At 38.8% G+C, this 23,569-nt stretch overlaps 1 protein-coding gene and 1 pseudogene across 3 annotated transcripts in view; both read right to left on the bottom strand.

Annotated features, from left to right (window-relative positions):
- Window positions 1-23,569, bottom strand: part of LOC309615920 (uncharacterized protein) — a 402,693-nt gene that overhangs the window by 30,934 nt on the left and 348,190 nt on the right. The window lies entirely within an intron of this gene.
- LOC309615518 (SIN3-HDAC complex-associated factor pseudogene) lies at window positions 10,825-15,320 on the bottom strand (annotated as a pseudogene). Its single transcript has one exon. The product of its transcript is annotated as an SIN3-HDAC complex-associated factor pseudogene (transcript).

The raw sequence follows: 23,569 nt of genomic DNA, 5'->3' as shown, positions 1-23,569 counted from the left end.
TTAAAAACGTGTTTAAAAAATATTACCAGTCATCCTGTATCCACAAACAAAATGGCCCTGAGCAGATGAATTAAAAATTACATCTGTAATGTGTTTGATAAAGTTAAGATGCACCTCTCCCTGCACCATCCAATTCAAATAATCGTGGTGTCCAATGCAAATATGATTTTCCAGTAACTGAAGTCACTCCTTTCCCTACACCTCTGTAACTGGAGGCACGCACGTCTATCTTACTTACTGAGGCTGCTTTCATAATTCCAGTGGGCTGGGTTCTAAGAAAAATTTTAAAACTGTTTTGCTCTCCACCAAGTTTTTTTGCCACAGTACTATAGCTTACAGCAACCTACATCTCACAAAGAGGAGAAAAAGATAGTTACCAAAACCTTTGCTAATTCACCAGAAAATTTCAGATACTATTACTGCCCATCCCATACTCACATTATTGTTGCATCATCTCCCATAGCCTTACATTATTGATCCTACTTGTTTGATTTTCTCTGCTGAACACTAGTGCCTGTGATTCTCTTTATTATCATTAATTTCTACTCTGAAGTTAAACTTCTAGGATTTCTGTTCTCTGGTGTCCAACTATCCCACCTCCTCTGAAAAACAAGCATGAATACAAAGCAGTCAAGCCATTGGATATGAGGAGAAGAGCCTGTGAATGAGACAAGCACTTATAGAAAGTAAATAAGACATGTTAAACTCACACTTTGCTGTAAAGAACAGCCTGCGTCTGATAGAAGTACTTCAGCCAAAACAGAAGGTTCTTGTAGTGAGACGGCTGATACGGTCAGGCTGGAAAAACCTCTCCACTCCTTCCTGTGGGCACCTGAATTCCACAGGCTTGCAAATGGCAAGAGTCACCGAGTAACGATTCCTTAGAGTTTTCTGTGTGCCATTTGGAGGCCTTGCACATGGCATGTGGCTCAGGACATGATGATTTCAGTTCCTTGAGCAAACTCAGATAAAATAAGGGGGGGAAATACTTCCCTGCTTATCCTGGACACTGTCCCATGAAAGCGAGGCAGTACAGTCAAGTAAAGTTCTCTAGGGAGTCTTAGTAAAATGTGACACTATTCCAGTGTAATCTAGCTGGTAGGAGGTTCGATGGCTGCCAATGGCTTCACACACTACATATTTGCTGTGTACAAGCTAAGTGGCTATGAAGACACACTTTTCCTTACTTTTTGGATGAATCCAATGGAAAAATTGCATTTGGCCAATGGATCCCTTTTAAAGACCCTGTATCCCCACAGAATTTGATAGTAATTTACTTCTCCCTGGAAGCTATGAACACAGTGTGGATCCTGAGAAATTTCAGTAACTTTAGTTAAGATTAAGGCTAGATCTTAGAGAAGTTGGCTATATCTGGAGTAACTCCACTGCAGAAAAAGGATTCTTGGGGCAATTCTTTGGCTTTGTATTTTGCCCTGCATGGCTTTGCCTAACCTAAAATCTTGCACAGCTAACACAGTACCAACTGTGTAGTCTCACTTCTGCCCATTGTAATGGGGAGCTTGATGCAATTGTTGAAGTATCAAAAAAGTGGCAATATTAGATGGAAGTTGACCTTTAGAATGAAATGTTCTCTGGGAAGATAAGGCTATCACTGATCAACCTCTAGAAATTTTTACTCAGGCCTCCATGACACCCTCTGATAGCAACTTGGATGAGATTCAGAGTATCTAGAGAATACCTTGAAATTATATGCCAAGTGATACCATAATATTCACAAAAGGGTGCATAACCCAAACCTGTTAAAACTTAGCATCTAGAATGAATCTTCTTATTTCATTTTTACCTTTTTTCATTTGGTTTTTCCCTTCACCAATTCTTTTCCAAGGATATGCTATTACTTCCCCCACTGCCATTGCTTCTCTCATTCAGTTCAGCCTACTCCCCAAGATGCTCATTTTCCATCCATTCATTCACTCATCCATTCAACAAGTATTCGCTAGGGTGCAGGGCCTGTTCTGAGTGCTAGGGTAAGAATAGTGAAAAGAAAACAAGATCCATTGCCTCAAGAAGCTGTGGGTCTAGTGACGGGAGATGATCAAAAACTAGAAAACAAGTAAATAAATAATTTCAGATAGTGATCATAACTAAAATAAATACTCTAATGGATCTCAGGTATGTCTTTTAAGTACACAGAATGATAAATGGATTCTAGGTATGTCTTTTAAGAGCTGACTTACAGTTTAGACATGGGCATGGTAGAAAGACAGGTATCAAGGATTTTATTTTGAGCACTTAGAAGGATGGTAATACCATTTTCTGAAATGGAGCAAACGCCTGTGGAGGGATAGAGGAAAGAGAGAACCAACGATTCTCTTAACTTTGAGATGTTACCATAGGTGCTTAGGAGTGAAACGAGGGATAGGGTTCCAGTCTGGTGAGTCATCGGCCTACAGGTAGTCTTCAAGTCAGTGGGCCTGGGAACTACCAGCTGCGGAGAAGACCAAGGACAGAGAGTTTCGAGGGCAAATAGATTAAGACAAAGGGTCAACATACTTTCTTAAGACATAAACTGCTCTGTAGATTGCAAACATAAGTGATTAATATGTGTCAGACATTTAAATACATACATTCCCGGACTTGAGAAACTTGTTATTCAATAGTGGAAGCAGAAATAAATGGATAATTTCAGTATAGCATGTTAAGTATTTTTTTGTTGTTTGTTTTAGGGAATGGGTTGTCTCTTGTCCTCATGTATTAATCTAATACACATGTATATATAACTGCCTTAGATGGAGGTATAGATACAGATCGATATAGCAGTTCTGATCATATCCTGCTCTCCATTTATTCACAAATATATATTAGAGTATAATCTATTCCAGGCACTGTTCTAGGTTCTAGAAATACAATTGTGAAATTATGTGATTACCAGCATTACGTTTTAGTGGGGGAAATAGATATTTAACAAATAATCATAGAAATAATTGAAATTACAACTGTGCTAAGAGAGATAAAGGGTGAACACAAGGCTTTCCTAAAGGCTGAAGCTGGCCTAGTCAGACTAAGAAGTACCATTTTAAGCCTAGACTTGCAGGATGGCTGGTGGAAATTCAGGAAGTCAGAGCCAAGAAGAGTAAGGAAGGGGAACAGCATATGCAAAGGCACGTAGCTGAGAAGAAACTTAAGAAAACAGCATGACCAGAAAGCCATGAAGGAAGCAGGAAGACACTCCCCATCTCCATCACAAGACCCAAAAGAATATTGTGAGACTGCAAACAAAAAAGAATTCCAGGGATCAGTATCTGAGGAGATCAGAAACTGTTTGGAATTCCAGTGAATGGTTCCGGAAGTTGACCATAAATAGGAACCCATGTCTGGGTTAGTTCCTGGTGAACACTGGCTTTTAGAGGTGAGGATGGCGCCTGCCAGCTTTGGAGAGCAACACATTTCAGGATCCCTTGTGTACTGCTCTCATAACATCGATCACTTCTTTTTAGAATAATTCCCATAACTAGGTTGAAAATTCACCTTTGAAACTTGTGCATGCCTAACATAATGCTTTGCTCCCATTAGACAATCAAATGATGAATTGTTTAATTCAAGTGAGCAGTTTTATGGTCACCTGGGGCAAGAGTCCTGACTAAGAGTAACATAGTGGGCAATTCGTATTTGAGGTCTCATTTGGAGCAGACAAGTCCATAGAGACAAAAAGTAGATTGGTCTACTCCCTCGGGCTTTGGGAGGGGTGGGGGGGAAATGGGGAGTGACTGCCAGTGGGTACCGGGTTTCTTTTTGGGCTGATGAAAAATTTAGAAAATTGATTGTGGTGATGGTTGTAGCTCTGAATAGCACTGAACACTTTATATGGATAAATGGTGTGGTATGTGAATTATATCTCAATAAAGCTGCTTTAAAAAGGAATGGGAAAGGCCGGAGGATTTGCCAGGGAAATTTCTATGATGTATTGTTATTTTATATCTGAAGCTCTTAAAAAGCTTTGAGAGTCACTTAAGAATCAGGAGGGCCCAGAACCCTACCAGGTTCTCCTTTGAGCTGTTCTCCTTAAACCTTGTTACTTGCCCAGACAGGATACGTTACCAAAAAATTGAGAAGAATAAATGGTCTCAGTTCCCATTGCCTGCAAATCTTGGTTGGATACGTTACTGGGACGGTTAGAGCAGTGGTGTAACTTGACATCGCTGGCGTGGGAAGGAGGGAAGAGGCAGGATGGAAGCCTCCATAGATGACCTCAGACTGCAGCCCTCCAAAAGGTGTATGTCAGTTGTGAATCTGTGGTTATGAATTATTCTGGAAGGAGGTTCTTTTATCACAGTCTCAGAGAAATCTATTGCACCCCTCCCCAAAGAAAAAAGAGGTAAGCTTTAAAATTTTGAAATAGAAAATGCAGACTTTAAAAAAAATACCACTTCCTAATTTAAAATAATTTTGTTTCACTGGTTGGGAAAGGAGGAGTGGAGAGAGGACAGGAAAAGGAAAGAGAGAGAGAGAGAACACTAATTCCTGATTTCTGAAAGGCGGAAGCAGCATTTCCTAAGGTGTAATCTAAATTAGACTCAGTAGAGCAGGAAGGACTGATTGAATCTGCTTGTTCTCTCTTCCTGTAATCATTTTAGGAAAAGGGTATGGTTTATAAAAATAAGCGTCAACTCTGATGAAGCAAATGAGATGAATGAGAAAGCCATACTTCATCTAAACACTGCAAATCAATGTTATCCCTCCTCACCCTCTCATTGAAGACGCCTGCCACATGAATGATTCATGGTGAGCCATCAACTCAGCACAGTCACTCTGCTAGAACACCAAGGGTTTGCTTACACATAATTACTCAGAACTGAGTAGGAGGAAATCCCTGTCTTGGATCATGGGAGATAATGGAATTCCAACTAAGGATGCCCTTGGCAAAGTAGAAGGACTTTCCCTTGGACCTTTGAAATCCTTAATGAGTTGAATCATGTCAAGTAACAAAATAAACAAGGATGGGAAACATCAGTTGGGTTTGGTCCAAAGTCTAGCCTGCTTAAGACTGGGCTTCCCCCATCACTGCTTAAACATAATACAGTTTTCTATCAGCCAAGCCTGCGGTTTCATTTCATTTTTTTTTTTTTTTTCCTAAATCAGATTTCAAAAGCCAGACACTAGCTGATGGTAATTAGTAGGCTGAATTAGTAGGTTGAAGTTTATTCTTACCATTCTTTCCAGGCATGCATAATTTTTGTGAAGAGAAAAGAAAATCCAATTATCCCCAAATCCAGCCAGTGTGGCTCATCTGCTCTTGTGTTAGATCTTTAGAAATGGTTCTTAACAATTGAAAGGAAGACCTATGATATTTGAGAACAGTGTCTTGTAACCTCATTTATAATATTAAGGAAAAGAAAGCTCAGTCTTGCGATCATTTCCATCCCTCTTCACGAAAATCTGACACAAGAAATATCGATTCTATAAAACGTGTGACATAGAGGCTTGTTCATATCGTAAGGAATTTACTGGTGATTTTATTTCTAAGTTCCCTCTTACATTTTAAACAATTCCCTTAAAAATGCTTGACTTGAAATTTTCCAGGACCACTTACACAATGCAAACTAGAAACATCTGATATAATGTTGAAGGACTCAGATTTTTCACATCAGGGAAGGTAGGAATTTATACTCAACTTTGCAAAGGTTGGGTCTATGACAAAAGATTCAGTCAATCAAATAATCTCACTAATGAAATTCCTTCTTGAAATGCTGGTTAATTTTGGAAACTTCACTGATCTTTGAGTTCCTGCAAAGACTTTAGTATTACAAAAGTAAATATTAAATAAAATTTTGGTAATAAAATATACCCTTTATCGTTTGGATTAATATTGTTTAGGTCATATTTTTCTTCTACCCATATTTATATCTAAGGAATAAATATGGCATGGAAGGCAAACCGTATCCAAGCTGCTTTTTTTTTCTTTTATCATTTTTTGCTCAAGAAAATTTTCTTGTTCCAAACAGTGAAAACTAAGAAAAGAAAACTAATTGAAAAAAATTCCAGTTTACATTTTTAAATGAGTCTGTATCGAACCTTGTGACAAAACCATTAGTTCAAGGACAATTTGCGTATATAATTGATCTTCATCACCCACCTTGTTTCTGAATAGATATATTGTTGGGTTCAAATAATTTCATGTCACAGACAAGCAGAAGGACAATCCCAAGATGGCAAGACCCTCTTTAGCTTCAGGGAATTTTTTTTTTTATTTTACTAAATTTGTGGCAAGACATTGATTATGGACAGAATTTTACAGTCATAAAAGCTTTTTTCTTGTCTGGATAATAGTTTGATCATACTATGTTTCTACTAAAGGACTTCTAAAAGACTCTGTGGGAGCAGAAATGGGAATAAGACACAACCTCTGTTTTTAGGAAATCACAGTTTAGGGTAGAACGTGGACATGTTAACATACGTGTGAAATAACACATTGTAGTAAGGGCATTCGAGATTTAATTAAGGAAGAGATTTATTTAAGGGAAAAACATAACCAGAAGAGATAATAGTTGATTGGAACCTTGAAGGATAGGCAAGAGTCTACCATAAGAATTTGAATTTTGTCTGGTAAGTTTATTAATGTATATTACAAGCCTTCAAACATAATTATTAAATGAAAAGCTAAGAAGATGCTGTGCTGCTTTTCTCCCCCCGACTCATTTGTCTTCCCTAGTTTTTTTTTACAACAGCCCTATGAAGTTCCTAAGGCTACTAGTGCTTTACAAATAAAATACAGACCCGAACGAAGCTGATCCAGTAAGCAGAAGATATGAAACTGTATTCATTCTTCTGATTCTAAGGTCTTTGTTCTTTCTACTCTGCCTTCCTACTCCCTCACCCTTCTTTTGAACTTCCTGACCGTTCCTATCACAAGGTGAACTCAGAACAGATACCCAGCAACAATTACTTATTGATAAACAGAGGCATATAGTTTTGATGCCAAAAAAATTCTTTTTATTGGAGTAGAGTTGCTTTACTCTGCTGTGTCAGTTTCTGCTGTGCAGCAAAGTGAATCAGCTATATGTATACATATATCCCCTCTTTTTTGGATTTCCTTCCCATTTAGGTCACCACAGAGCACTGAGTAGAGTTCCCTGTGCTATACAGTAGGTTCTCATTAGTTATCTCTTTTATACATATGATGCCAAATTTTTTAAAAATTTATTTATTTATTTTTGGCTGCGTTGGGTCTTTGTTCCTGCATGCAGGCTTTCTCTAGCTGCGGTGAGCGGGGGCTACTCTTTGTTGCGGCGCGCAGGCTTCTCATTGCGGTGGCTTCTCTTGTTGCGGAGCACGGGCTCTAGGCACTCGGGCTTCAATAGTTGTGGCTCGCGGGCTCTAGAGCACAGTCTCAGTAGTTGTGGCGCATGGGCTTAGTTGCTCTGCGGATGTGGGATCTTCCTGGACCAAGGCTCAAACCCATGTCCCCTGCATTGACAGGCTGATTCTTAACCACTGTGCCATCAGGGAAGCCCTGATGCCAAAATTTTAATACAGATTTTCCAAACACTCCACAGCCTCTAAACTGGGCCTTTATCCCTCTTAAATACTTCCTCAATCAGGGCTAAATTGCTTGCTTGTATGAAAACAGAAGTATGTAAACTTTAAGCAGCCAACAGTGCCCCTTGTTGAAGAATCTCGCCCTGAGCTCTTGTCAGAGGAACGTTAGAAGCTGGAAGGAGAGGAGTGTCCACAGCCCTGTAGGAATTTCTCAGATGTCACTTATCTCAATGACGAATACTCTCAATGACTCTGTAAGTTTTCTCTGCAGCCCTAGCTCAGGGTGTGGGAACTTCTGGTTGCCCACATGCTTACTTTCCAAGGTTCCAGGTCACAGCAGGGATTCTAATTTCCACGACTGCATTCATGCGTCCGTTGAATTACTCCTTTCCAGAAGGAACTGAAAATTTTTGATTCATTGTCAAGGTTTCCCAGGTGTTTGTATTTGAGCACACACCTACGGTTAGTCGACTGGCAAGAAGTGGGGTGGTGACTGGGGAGAAATTCTCTGCCTTGAATTCTTGCTTCTCTTTCAAAGATATTCCTAGAACACTCCATTGACCCTTTGTGCTTGGGACGATGAAAGACATTCCTGGGTGGGCTGGTGTATTTTACACGATGTTCTCAGATGCTTTCCATGAATGACTCAGGCAAGTGTAAGCTGCACAGAATTCCGGTGCAGAGGAAGGGAGAGAGCGGTACTCTGCTCAACCACGGGTGTTCTCCTTCTGAGTAAACTGAGTAATGCTGTGCTGAAGATGACTTGTCCAAGGAGAAGCCAGGGAGTAGGAGTCAGGCTCTCTGACTTTAAACGTCAACATAAATGGAACAAATATGGGCAGGTGATTTAACTTCTTTGGGGCTCATTTTCTAATCTGTGAAGCAAGAAAATGAATACCTATTTGCCCATTTGTAGTGACGGGAAAGGTTAGGTGCAAAACCAGGCTGACCAGTATTTATTGACTGTTTGATGAAAGAAGAGTGGCTGAAAATACTTGCAGTCATTAGAAAAGGTGCCTGAAGGAAAAAGAGATTGTTCAACCCATGTTTCGTGTCTGGTACTAGGGATATGGTAGTACCATACTACACTATGGTAGTACCAGACACACAAAAATATGGCAAGATGTGCTCTTGCCCTCAAGGGCTCACATGGTAATTTAAGAGATAGACATTGAATAATTAACTGTGCATTTAATTATACAATTAAAATCGTGATAAGTACCACAAAGAGGATTATGGTATTAATATATGAGAATAGAAGAAGACTTAGTCTAGTCTCAAGAAGCTGTTCTATATGGGAGCAACATTTAAGTTGAATTATGAAAGATGAAAGGTAAAGAGGGAAGTGGCAAAGATGTGGGAGATGTTTTTAGGAAGAAGAGGCACTGCATATGCAAAGGTTTGTGAGGCAGGAAGGCACATGGCAGGAATGTGGAATTGAAAGCAGGCCTTTGGGGCAAGAACAAAAAGAACGAGGGATGGGAGAGTGGTACCAGATAAGGCTGAGAGCTAGGTGGGAACCAGTCCAAACAGGGCCTTGTGGGACAAGGTAAGGATTTGGAATGTTTATCTTTAGAAAAATGGGAAGCCTTTACAACGTACAGATCAGAGAAAACAATTGCAAACCATATCTTTGATAAAGGGTTCATTTCCAAATATATAAGGAACTCCTACAACTCAGTAGTAAAAAAATGAATAACCTAATTAAAACATAGACTTGAACAGATCTTTCCCCAATGAAGACAAACACATAGCCAACAGGTATATGAAAAGCTGCTCGATGCCACTGATCATCAGGGAAATGCAAATCAATACCACAGTGAGATATTATTTCACACATGTTAGGGTGGCCATTATGAAAAAAAAAAAAGACAAGTGATGGTGAGGATGTGGAGAAATTGGAACGCCTGTACTCTGCTGGTGGGAATGCAAAATAGAGCAGCCACTATGCAAAACAGAATTGAGGTTCCTCAAAAAATTAAAAATAGAATTACCATATGATCCAGCAATCCCACTTCTGGGCATTAATCCAAAAGAAATGAAATTAGGATCTCCAGGAGATATTAGCACTCTCACGTTCATTGCAGCACTATTCACGGCAGTCAAGATGTAGAAACAACCTAAATGTCCAACTACAGATGAATGGATAAAGAAAATGTGGTATGTACATACAGTGGAACATTATTCAGCCTTATAAAAGAAGGAAGTCTTGTAATATGTGGCAACTTGGACAAATCTTGATGACATTATGCTAAGTGACATAAGCCTGTCACAGAAGGACAAACATTGTATGATTCCACTTATATGAGGAATCTAAGACAGTCAAACATACAGGAGTAGAGAGCAGAATGGTGGTTGCCAAGGGGTAGGGAGAGGAGACAATGGGAAGTTGTCGTTCAATAGGTATAAAGCTCAGTTATGCAAGATGAGTAAAGCTTAGAGATCTACTGTACAGCATTGTGCCTGTAACTAGCAATACCGTGTTGTACACTTAAAAATCTGGTAAGAGAGTAAATCTCATGTTAAATATTCTTACCACAGTAAAATTTAAAAGAAAGAAAAAAATAAAGAAAAATGGGAAGTCTTTAAAGGGTTTTAGTGAGAATGATATAATCAGATTTTTTTTATCACACTGAATTCATGCTGGAGAATGAATTACTGAGGTGTGAGTGCATGAAGGGAAGCCAGAAAGCATATTTTGAAAAAGAGACTTTCAGTTCCTTCCTGCTATGGAATGGGAATCCAGTGCCCCCATTCTGGTGACTTTTTTCAGGCTTGACCTCTTGAGTAGATTCTGAAATTTTTGTTCTCCTTTTTCACACCCATAAGACTTTATTTTCTTATATTCTATTCTTTCCAAACCTCTGTATGGTAAAGAAAATATGATTACTTCTTGATATGATCTTGATGGGAGATACACTAACCTTCCCAAGTAATGTAGCTGAATTCTAACAGTGCTGTTATTATCTTTCCTGATCATCGCATATTTATTAAGTAAATATAACCTATAAAGAAAAGTCAAGGATAGATAAATAGATGATAGATAGATCGATCATATCAATTAATATGCTTTTAGCTGCAAGAAACAGAAATCCCACATAATAAGAAGGCTTAGGTTGGTTCATTTGAAGACTCATCATTATTTTAGGGATCTAATTGTTTTTCTTTTTTTCTTCTACTGTTCTCAAGCTCTCTTGATGGTGCAGAGCTAGATGTAGCACTATTACTAGCATACCCTATCATTCCAGATCCAGAAAAAGGGTTCATCTCTTCCAGATGTATCTTTTTGAGAGAAAAGAAATCTTCCTAAGAAGCCTCCTAGCTGACTTTATTCATGTATTATACTAAGTCATTCACAGGGGAATGGGATTATTATGAATTTCAACTATTAACTAAATTATCTTAAACTTATTAAAATTCTCATCCTAGGACTGGAATTGAAGGCAGGTTTTCCTGAAGCAAGAGGCTTTCGTGGTCCCTCAATACAATTAGGATCTCTTATTAAGGGAAAATGGTTGTTGGTGTCTAGAACATCAATAGTGACAGCCTCACACATAAAAATTAAAGGTAAATCACAGAACAATTGAGCAAATGAAGGATCTCAAAGTGTTGTCTTCAGAACTGCAGCATTAGCAACACCCATGAGCTTGTTAGAAATGCAACTTCTCCAACCTATTCAGGGCCTGCTGAAGCAGAATGGATGGCCATGGGCCCAACAGTCTGTGTTTTAAAAAGCTTACAAGGATGGACTTCCCTGGTGGCGCAGTGGTTAAGAATCCGCCTGCCAATGCAGGGGACGTGGGTTCCAGCCCTTGTCCAGGAAGATCCCACATGCCGCGGAGCAACTAAGCCCGTGTACCACAACTACTGAGCCTGTGCTCTAGAACCTGTGAGCCACAACTACTGAGCCTGCATGCCACAACTACTGAAGCCCACGCGCCTAGAGCCCGTGCTCTGCAGCAAGAGAAGCCACCGCAATAAGAAGCCTGCACACCACAATGAAGAGTAGCCCCCTCTCGCTGCAACTAGAGAAAGCCCGCGCACAGCATGGAAGACTCAACGCAGCCAAAAATAAATTAATTAAATAAATAAATTTTTAAAAAAACTATAAAAAAAAAAGCTTACAAGGGATGCACAGAAAAGTTTGAGAAGCACTGCTATAGAATTAGAGAACATGTTAGAAGGTTGTGTCACCCACAAATTGGCACTTGCCATTGGCACTTGCCATCTACCTCTACAAGGTTTAAATTATGAGCCACTGCAGCTGCTGACCTTCAACACCCCCTGAAAGGAGTTCAGGGTGGAGATCAGACATGAGGCACTCTGTGCTCTGGAAAAAACTGGCAGAACAGGTCTTCAGATAGATATTTTCAGGACATGATTTTATGAGCCCAATTCTTGCATCTCCTCATATCTAGAAAAGCACTAAAATCCTTCATGGTGACGACTGCTCCTTGTGACTAGCAGAAACCTTCTGCAAAAAATGTGTGTTTGATTGCATGTACTCCCCCTTCAGCATCACATATATACTAACCTTCCCCCCTACTTCTTTAGAGCAGTTTCTCAGAGCTATCTGAAATGCCATCTCTCGGGCTATAGTCCTCATTTTGTCCCAAATAAAACTTAACTCACAACTCTCACATTGTGCATTTTTTTCAGTCGACAGTTGAATGACACCAAGCAAGGAGTTGAAAATATCAGGCAGGGGTGTGGGAGAGAGATCAGGCCTGGAAAATGTGACAGGCCAATGAAAACACAGGCCTTACTTCATACCTCGTAAAGGAGACATTTTGCAAGAAAGCCATTTACCATCCTCTAAATCATATTACCTTTCTTATCTACCGGTTGAACCCATCCTGACTGCTGGAGTAAGACAAATGGGTAAAGCTAAGAAAATATCCTGCAAAAACTATATGAAAAGGAAAGTATAATAAATAATTCATTGGGAACAGTGCCCAGGTATAAAAGAATTTGAGTAAGTTTAGAATTTGGGAAATTGATCGTGATTTCTGGAACATAAATATGGAAATGAAGACACAGAATGGTTGGAAGACATGCTATTTTACAGATCCAGAATAACAATTATAGGTTCTTTTTCTGGACATTTCCAGAATGATGATCAACGAAGAACGCTTGATACGGCTGCAAACAGCCAGCAAATAAATCTATATAGAGATTTATATTCTAAATGGGAAATACTTTTGTGAAACTGAAATGTGGGGAAGGGATAGAAGTTTTCCTGTCTATTCTTTACTTCTAGGAGTACATGTGGAAGCTACACATCTGCTCCGGATGTTGCTCAAAGGAACGTGGAAGTCTGGTTTGTAGCAGGTTGAAGTGTTTTAAACATGAAGTGTGGGAAATAATAGCACAGTTACCGTCACGAAGGCCATCCTAGGCCAGTCACGTGGAAAAGAAATCCAAGGGCCTCAGCTGCCTGGGCAGATCCCAGCGCCGTGGCCCACTGCATCTAACCACAAAAGGCCAGCTTCGGAAGACAGGAAAGGGGAAAAGCAGGGTTCACAAGGGGATTGTTAATACTTCCAAGGTAAAAGAAAAACTAGCCAGGCTTCACGTAACAAGAACAATCATTTCCCAAAAGTGCCTGGGCTAACTTCAACTCTATGTGAAGTGTACTGTACAAAATTAGTTTGCATATTATTTGATGTTCTCTCTGGCTTTCTTTTTTTTTGTTTTTTTTTGCGGGGGGCGGGTTCAAGTAAAAGGCTTTTAATGAAGGTTTTAGAATTGAAGAGCTCCACGTTTAGGATGTATCATCTAACACCTCAATGTTCAGAAAGCCTGACTAAAAGAAACCAAACCAAAAGCAACCCACTCAGCATTAACATACAACTCTTTTCTTTTAGTTGAATTTTACTTTAATATAGAATGAAAACAAAAACAAAAGCCCAAAACCCTAATAGGTTAAAACAAGTCAAACAACCATTCTACTCAAATAAAACCTTCACAAAGGTCAGCCGAAGTAATCTAGAGCTAAAACTGAATTGTGCAGATTTTCAATGAAGTCACCAGTCATGTAACATAAACAAATTATTTACACACTTGCAAGCCCTCTAAGAGATGTGCCTCAAGAAGCATTAACCTTTGTTTTTTTCATGTGCCATCCTGAAGACTTGCACATTTTATTTATCAGATAATTTAACATTTTTAATAGAGTGCGTTCTCTACCAAGTGGTAATGCTTTGGTACTATTCATACATGATTGCTTATCCTAAAGATTTGACATTTCCCTGAGAGGAACTTTGATTCTGCTTTAGAAGTGTCATATAAATTAAAAACTTTATCAAATACCAATATGGAGGGAGGTGACACAGGATGCAACATATGCAGTCAAGTTAGCTCTGTATATTTAGAAATTACTCCTTCAAGATATTCACACTAGAGAGCTTAGTCTGGCCTGCTTAATATTCAGTAGTACAGGTCTGAATCATCAGAACCTTGGCAACACCTTAATATTTCAAAGTTATTAACAACTATCTCTAGGGGCAAGTCTGTGTTTACTGAGTTATGACAAATTTATTATAAAGAAGGAAAACAAGTGTAGCCAGCCATCTTAAAAAATGTCCCAACCACTGCTTCTCAATGTAGAAAGACTAAAGCTACATACATTTGTCATACAACAAATCTCATCTCTGTCCCCTGAAATTCCCCTAATTTCATTCATTAGAAGGGGATTTTAAAAAAAGACTTAAAGAGCATCTTACAGCAGCATTCAGCTTTCCTATGAAATAACTCAGCATCTTAAATATTATGTACACTTCGTTTTTTCTTTTAGTAATCTAGATACTGGCTTCAGAGTTTGTGGAACTGGAGGGAAAACAACACACTCAAAACTACTCTAGAAATCTTCCTTTGGCAGAATAGTAGGTATCCAAGTTAAAAAATAGGAGGGTCATTTTGTTGCTTTGTTTTCCAAAATTTAAATCGTTTTTTGTTCCCCTTCTACATAAACCTCAGTCACCACTCCTGAGTGGAGATGGGCAGAGGCTCTGGCCGCTGCTCTACCGGCTTCCCAGCAGCTGCTTTCTTATTGCTGCAGCAAGGCTTGAATAGACGTATGTCAACAAGGACTTCCCCCAAACGGCTTTTATAGATAGTGCCACAGCGTATTTTCTGTCTTTTCTAGTACGTGAGATGTAGAAAGGAAAACACTGGCGTTCTGTTAGAGCCAGAAGCCATCTCTGTATCTGAGCCATCATCTGACTGGTTACTATGACAAGGAGATTGAGCTGGAGAGGCACCTAAGGTGGTACTGTGAACATCAGAATGGTGACACTTAAATTCCTTCTGCAGTTTACTGATCTGGTTGCTTTTTATCTTGTTTCCAGATAGAGTTTTCACTTTCTTTGGTTTCCGTGTAGTCTTTAGACTGGGTCCTGCCCTTGCATCTACCACATGATTCCAGTTTTTTTTTTGATCCAGCTGGCAATTTCTTCCATCTTTTCACAAGCAGGACACCGGCATTACAGATGTCTCCTGAACGAGTCTCATGTAACCCAAAACAGCTCTGTAAGTCCTTTTCATAGCGTTAACTGTCAGCGAATCGAGAACTGGAGGATTTAGCTCTGCAAGTATAGCAGCCCTCTATACTTCCCTACACCTTTGGCTTGCGAAAACCAAACATCATTTCTTCTGGGCAATAGTCTTAGTATGCTTTGAAGGACACCAATAGTCCCTCCAATGTCATAAATTCCCCAATTCCACTTTCTAGATTCCTTCTGGGTAGTAAAGTGTTTCTTATATTCAAAAATACCTTTCAAAACTCAAAATGCCACTGGATGGACCCCTGGGCACGCGACGACCGAGACAGAGGCACCCAGGCAGCAAAGAGAACAGCTCCCGGCGGCTCGGGGGGTAAACGCAGCATCTGGGGTGGGAGGGAGAGTTCCGGCGGAGAGCTGCCCGCCGGGGCGGGGCGGGGCGGGGTGACCGGAGGGAAGCGCGTCCCGAGCCGCCGCCTCCCTGCCCTGCGCCTGGCCCTCTTCTTAAGCTGCGGCTCTCAGACTTGAGTGTGCATCACCAGGAGGGTCTAAACAAAAGCCCAGCTTCCGATCCAAGTAGGTCCACAGAGGTGCCTGAGAATTTCATTCTTAACAAGTTAGGCTATTGGTTCAGAACCACACATAGAAAACCACTGAAATACTATTTAAGATTCTTGAAGTTAAACTATTTTTTTGGTTTTTTGTATTTTCCACTTCTCCTTTGATATCCCATCATACACACACACACACACACACACACACACACACACACACACACACACCATAAGACCTAGAAATTTTTCCATAGTGTAGTCCAGGAATCTTGTGATAATTGATGGCTGAAAATAGCTAGTGTAACACCAGCTCTATTACCCCTCATGCCGACCACCCAGTATACTTATAACATTAGAAGGGCAAAGAAGGAAGGCCTACAGGTGTGATGATTCTTTTTTGTTTACCAAACAAAGGAATGGGAGCGTCTTAAAATTCAAGCTACAACATAGGTATTCTACTAGGAAGCAAATAAGGAAAGAAAGACAAGCCATAACCAAAAATTAGTTTTTTTGGTAGTTTTAGAGAATAGCATGCAACTCTAACAGAGAAATTGGATACATGATGTCCTGGAAATAAAACTGACTAATAATACATAAGAATTGGAACAAGCTGTGAGACCTACGTTTATCAATATTTCAAAAAGGATAATCAATTTTACCAAAGACAGCTGAAGCTGGACCAACTGAAAAAAGGGGGACTAGGGTATGAGGTTAGAGTCATTTTCTAATGTTTTGATTCTATAGGTTTTCATTTGGAAGAAAAACATAGTTCACGAACTATGTGTGTGAAGATTAGTATTGCAGAGTAATTTTAAGTTTTAAAATATATATACATTTTTGAAAATAAAATTTATTTTATTCCAAGTATAAAAGAATAAAAAGATGAATACAGCATTTTTGGAAAATTTTTGGAAAATTTAAAACTAAAATTTTAAAATGTTTACCCATATTCTCACCTTACAAATACAAGTTTTACTATCTGGCTGTATTTTAGTCTTTTTTCTAAGCATCACTTTTACATAATTTTGATACAAAATTGACACATAATTTTTACAGTGTTTCTTTTTCTAAATATTATAACGAATGTTTACCATTATTCAAATATTTCATTAGCATATTTAATGTCTAAATACACATTCATAAAGTATCACAATTTATTTAAATTTCCTTTATTGTCAAACACTTTGTTCCCCCCCCCCTTTTTTCCCTATTGTAAATAGTACTACAATGAGTACATTTGTACATAAAACTCTCTCTGTATTTAAGATTTTTTTTTTTTTTTTTTTAAGATGATTTTTTTTTGGATAGATTCCCAGGTTTAGGATTACTTGTCTCAGCCTTGGACATTTAAAAGACCCTTTCTACATGTTGTCAAATTATTTCCCAAAGAGGCTATAACACCTTTTTTCTCTTTCTCACTAGCAATACTCTATGTCCAGTATTGAGCACTCTGAAATTTTTTATCTCTGCCAATTTGACAGGAAAAAATTATGTCTTGTTTTGTTTTTATTTGCATTTCATTGTTTACTAATGAACTGAATCTTTTTCATGTTTGCTGATGAGAGACATTTTCTCTTGTATGCATTTCCTAACATTTAATTCAGTTAATTTTCAATTATATAAATATTTTCATATTTATTTATGAGAAAAAATGAGTATGGATTTTAAGAATTTTTAAGAATATAGATTTTTAAGAATTTAATAAAATAAAACCTGAAAATACATAAAACAATTTAGTTGGTGTTAGAGAACCGAGTATTATACACAGAAGAGCTTGTGGTTCCAATTTTCATCTTTGGAGCTCAGATTTCAGTACTGTGTTTGAGGAAAATAATTTCAAAGTAAAACAATTGTCACATTAGGATAACTATATGCCAGTGCACTTGAAATCTTCCCAGCCTAAGCACAACATGAAAGACGTGGCCGATTTAGAGACTGTCACCCTCAAATGGAAGAAGTTTGCTCCACATTAAATGGTTTATGTTCTTTCCTTATGATCAAACTATTAGGGGGAGAGGGTCTAACTTGTTCAGTGCAAACATCCTAAGTAACTGCCCCACCGTTTCCCAAACCCTTCACTGACCACAAGAATGAAAACATTTATCAATCCATTGCTTACTAAACACTGCCTGGAAGAAAGCAAGCTTGTTGATTTTGGTCGGTTTTCAAATTTCCTTTGCCTGTGGAAAGGTGACAGAAAGGGTGTCAAAAAGGCCAATGCAACACCTGGATATGAACTGCATCTGGAAACCACTTTTTTCAAGATTCACCCTTTGGAAGAAATACTTGGCCTTGGTCAATGGGGCAATTGATCTCTGGGGCTATTGACAAAAGCCATAAATGTATGCTCATTATTCTTGTTCTGTCAACAGCCTTTGACATTTCTATTTGGCCCATCATAGATCAGTCATGGGGAAATACAAGGTAAGTGACTTGCTTTCCCTTAAGTTCAGAAATTTAAAGTATCTTAGAAATCGAATTCTTTACAATTTAGTACTTTTGCTTTAGGTCTTTCTCAAGAGGTGAAGCATAGTTAATGCTCTACATACATGTCTATATGTAAATAGTAAATAAATATATAAATATATATTTATTTTTTATTTTACAAATAAATATATGTCTATATTTAGTGGAATTTTTTTTCTATTTAAGACAGTGCTGTGATGATGTTCTATATAACATTCTGTTTATTAACATTTATTAGAAGAAATTTATAAATTTTAGAAGAATAAAAATTTTGAACCAATCACGTACAACTTTAATGTCCATGCTTCTGAAATCTATTTTATTTGTATCAGTTTGCATCAATGATATTAAGTTTCCTTTAGAAAATGAGAGCAGTGCTGATAAGGAGAAAACAATTACTTCATAAAAAATACAAAGATGAAACTCTTCTAACATTTAAGTATCTATGTTCAGTATGGAAGTGTTTGTGTGAAGCTATCCTAACTTTCCTGTCTCCTTTTCCTGCATGTCCAGTAGAGCGTATACAAAAAATTTAAAATACGAATTCCCAATTTCCCACATCTCCTTTGGGTGCCCCTTCTGCCAGCACTCCTCTTCGATGTGGATCATCTCCAGGGAATCTTAATGGTTTTTGTTTCCAAAAGTCTATGCCCCTAAGGCAGTAGTTCTCCATAAAGGGCAAATGCACCAGGGCCATTTGGCAAAGTCTGGAGATAATTCTCAGTTTCCACAATTGCGGGTGCTACTGGCATCTTGTGAGTAGAGGCCAGGGATGCCACTGAACATCCTACAGTGAACAGGGCAGCTCTCCATACCCTCCAACAAAATATCCAGCCCCCAAAGTCAATAGTGCACCAGTTGAGAAACCCAGTGCTTGAGCAACAGTCAGGACTCTGTGCAAGGACAAAACAAATGTGAGGAATATTATAAGACAGTTGATCTCTCCCCTGCTACAGAAAATGATTCATTTGGATGAGAAAGGAGACAGGATGGATGGGAGGAAGCAAGATGAACAGAGATAACCTTGGGGTCCCAGAAAGACATGTACTTCCTCCACCTCCATTCCCTGCCTCTGAGGTTGGGTCTCAGGAAGATAGGGGATGGCTGTGTGTTTGGTGTAGGCAGATGGGACCATAAGGAAATGACAATTCCTATGCCTCAGCACAGAAGCAGCAGAAAGTGTGGTTCCCTTGGCCCGGCTTGGAAGAAGCATAGAGAATGCCACTTCTGAAGGAGACTTGAGCATGGGAACAAGAGATGCCTCAGCGGCTACCACGTGGGCCAATGACTGAGGCCCAGATGCGCTGATGGATATCTTAGCAGAGGCCAGTCTTGTACCCCTCTAAAGTCCCTGGAACATAGGTATGACCCTGGAAAAGTGGGGTAACCCAAACTGACTAGCCCCTCACCCCAATAAGAGAAGCTGAAAAATGAAACGGATTTAAATTTTTATGTTACGTGTACAAGTTGCACGTCAGACATTGTGGCCCATGATCAGTACATGCTGCAAGTGGAAGTTCCATTCCAAATTACTCAGATGATTGGAGATATATAAGTTTAACTCAACTAATTTAACTGAAAACAATCCTCCTTTTCATTTTGTTGTATTGAGTCAGAATAGGTATTACTAACCATTCAACATGATATTGGTGTTTGATTCTGAGATCCCCACCTCTTCCATTACCAAAAGTGTTTTAGAATTTTACTCTGTGTTTGTGTATCAGGCCCAGTGACACAACTGAAGACAGTCTGGCAGGTTTAAAACCAGGGCTAGCTTAGTATAACTACCTGGTTCAAACCCATTTCACATACTGAATTGCTATAATTTTAAGGAGAGTTTAATTTTTTTTAAAAAAATCATTATCTGGTATGACAAATATAGTTTTGTGGTATTTGATCTGGCTCATTTTTTTAAAATGTAAGATTATGTAACAAGCTGTCACTGACACCTCTGTTAACTAAAGCCAGTATTATCTTTCAAGGGTGTCACTGTTCTATTGATATGAGTCTCCACCCAGAAACCTAGGAAATTTACCCAACTATTCATCAAGAATTCTGGACACCATTATCAAAGGAACAGGACACGTGTTGGCAGAGGACACAACACCCTCTGCTGCCAGTTCCGGCAACGATCCAATGTTTGTGCACCAACCCCCAGCCAGAGGAAGGCTTTGTTCCTATAGCACATCTACTACATTGTCCCCTTTGGATGCAAGCTGGTCTTCTCCCTCTGCTAGTAAGCAATCTGTTTATTTGCTTTTGCCAAATCATTTGGTGTCCTTACCTCTCATTGGAAACTAGATGTTAAGATGAGAACCTGGGAATTCGCCTTCCTCAGTGAAGACAATTATTTATTAGACAATCCTTGACAGCGTACTCTTCTGCCACAGCAGCAAGTTGACTTGGGGATAACTGACACTGATACGCACCCTACTTTCCTTCCAGCAAATCTACATCTGCATTGGGTATCCTTTCCCAAAGCATCACCGCTTAAGGCTATCTATTTATTTACATTGATAATGCCTCCGTTTATTTTTTGAGGCTCTGGGACATATTATACAAATTCAATAATAAAAACATTGCCCTGATATAAAGACATTTCTTGGAGTCCAGAAATAACAAGTTCAATCAGCGCTCAAAGTTACATAAAAGCACTTCTAATCTAAAGTCAATCTCCTCTCCTCTACACAGTCTGGAACTACTGGAAATGTGCCATGGTTTCTTCTCCTCTTGGGTTATATAGAAGTTGCTTTACTGTTTATTCTGGAACTGTTTATGGGAACATCTCTGACATGTCAAAGTGAAAGAGATTAGAGTGATTCCTGATCTGCATAGAACTTTATCTAGCATTACCCTTGGCACTTACTGAAATCTTATACCAGTTGGAGTCACCATAATTTTACAAAAGTGATATCACTGCAAAATGTCATTTGTAGAAGAAAAGAAAGTCAGAAGGGTCTTAAATAGATTCTCAGGAGAAATGTTATGGTATAGAGGAGGAGATGTATTGAGCAGAGGCTTCATAATTGTCTTCATATTTATGGAAAGTTATCATAGTTAAAGTACTTATATTATCCTTCATCTATGAAGAAAACACCAGGGAGGGGAAAGCCAGAATTTATGAGTAAGAAAAAACGGTACCAGTGGTAAAGATGGTTGGCAGCATGACATCATGGAAAGACTGTGGATTTTAATGTTAACACACCAATAAATTAGAATCCCTAGTATATCAATATTATTAAGTATTAGATCTTGGGTGAGAAATTGACTTCACTTTTCTCATAAAATAGGAAGTAGTGATGCAGGATTTTTGGATGGCTTAAATGAGACAAGCATATTAATGCACTGAGCACAATACCTGACAAGGAGTAAAACCTCAACTATGATGGCTTTTTATCTGACCTTTCTGGTCTTTGATTGATTTTAAAAGTTAATGACTTTCTGATTTTTTGACCCAGAGCTGTTGATAGTCACATGAGTCTGACAATAGTCCCAGACCCACAGAATAATTTAGGTGGTTGAGATGAAAAAAACCCACAACTTTTCAGTAATCTGCAGCTCTCTGAGTAGATAGTTCTCAAACTTACCCCCGGCAGAAAGGGCTGGAGAGCTTAGCACTTCCTACAGTAATGTCACCCCACAAACTACTTTGCTTAGCTCTCTCCATCTATGCTTCAACTCTTCTTGCCGAAGATCCAGCACTTAAATCCTTCTCTATTGTACCCGAACTTGCATTGCTCACACCGCCCCTCCCTGCAACTTTCACTCCATTCTCGTCTTTCTTCAGCCCCCAATTACTCTTTTCCTAACGACCTTCAAAAGAACTGTCCCAGAGAAAGACAAATATCATATGATATCACTTATATGTGGAATCTAAAAAATAGTACAAATGAACTTATTTACAAAACAGAAACAGACTCACAGACATAGAAAAATTTATGGTTACCAAAGGGCAAGGCGGGGGGTGGGATAAATTGGGAGAAGGGGATTATCAGAGGCATGCTGTTAACAGATGCTACGTAAGATAGATAACCAACAAGGAATGGAAAAAAATCAGAAAGGAGTATAGATATATACATATATATGTATAACCAAATCACTTTGCAGTACACCTGAAATTAACACAATATTGTAAATCAACTATACTTCAGTTAAAAGAAAAGAACCGTCCCATGGTTCACATCATATGGAAATAAAATTCTCATGGTGACTGAAAAGTTATATGGGAAAAGCTTCACATAAGCTAAAATTTTGTATGGAACAAACTTTTGGTAAGAATGGATCACTATACAACTTCAACTTGACCTTCCAAACTGCCTTCTATTAGTGGTCTCAAAATCTCTATTAGTTCTTTTCTTGGTTCCTTAATAGGCCTATCTCATCCTTAACAGCCAATGTTAGTTTCCCATTATTAAACTCTTACATTGTGGCAGGCACTCTACAACAGCCTAATCTCATTGAATGGTTATTGCAATCCTGCAAAGTAGTCCCATTTTTACCTACAAGGAAATTGAGGCTTATAGAGATTACGTAACTTGCTCCAGATGGTCAACCTTGGCTCTGAAATGGAAGCAAAGTTTATGGTAAAAAACAAACAGGATGGACAGTTGATGAGAACATCTCCAGTGAACAGAGGAAAATTCTGGTAAAGACTGATTTATTTTCCACCATGTTTCAATGTGTCCAAGAACCTCCAAGATTTCTGTTTTCCATGAAGCATGTGATTATGCTTATTCTAACACCACTGAAACCATTTCTCTGACTTATAAAATCTTTTTACTAAAAATATCATTTCCACAAGTCTTGAGTCCAGTCATGGAAATAAGTGGTACCAAGTTCAGACGAAAAGGTTTTCCTTACCTATTTCCTATTACTATATGAAAAAAGTGATACTGAATTTTATTCTTAGGGTAGATAGACATCCATATATATATATATTTATGGCTTAGTTATATTTTGGCTTGGAGGTAGAGAGTTAAATGACATAATTCCTGGTTGTTTTTAGGATTGGCTAGTTATAACAGAAACTCCAAATAATTGTGATTGAAAGAAGACAGATGTTTATTACTTTCTTTATTACTTTCTTTACCTTCAGTGTAAAAACTGAAGGAACGAAGCTCAGGGCTGTTTTGGTGGCTCCACAGTTATCTGGGGACTTAGTGACTTCCAAATTTCCACTCCATGTTTCCCATGGTGTAGTTTTCATTCTCCTGGCCTAAGGTGGATGGATTCATTTCCTGGGGCTGCTGTAACAAGTAACCACAAACTTGGTGGCTTAAAGCAACAGAAATTTATTCTCTCACAGTTATAGAGGCTCGAAGTCTGGAATCTGGGATCAAACCAGGAAGGCTTTCTCTGGAGGCATCTTGGGGACAATCCATTCCTTGCCTCTTCCAGCTCCTGGTGGCCGTGGCATTTCTTAGCTTGTGGCCACACCACTCTAATCTCTGCCTCCATAGTCACATGGTCTTCTCTTTTTTCTGTGGCAAATCTCCCCCAGTCTCTCTCATAAAGATGGGTATATGATTGCATTTAGAGCCCACATGGATA

This window comes from Balaenoptera borealis, assembly GCF_965194805.1.
Source record: "Balaenoptera borealis genome assembly, chromosome: 18".
NCBI classification, from domain to species: Eukaryota; Metazoa; Chordata; class Mammalia; order Artiodactyla; family Balaenopteridae; genus Balaenoptera; species Balaenoptera borealis.
This window is presented reverse-complemented; position numbering and strand designations above follow the sequence as displayed.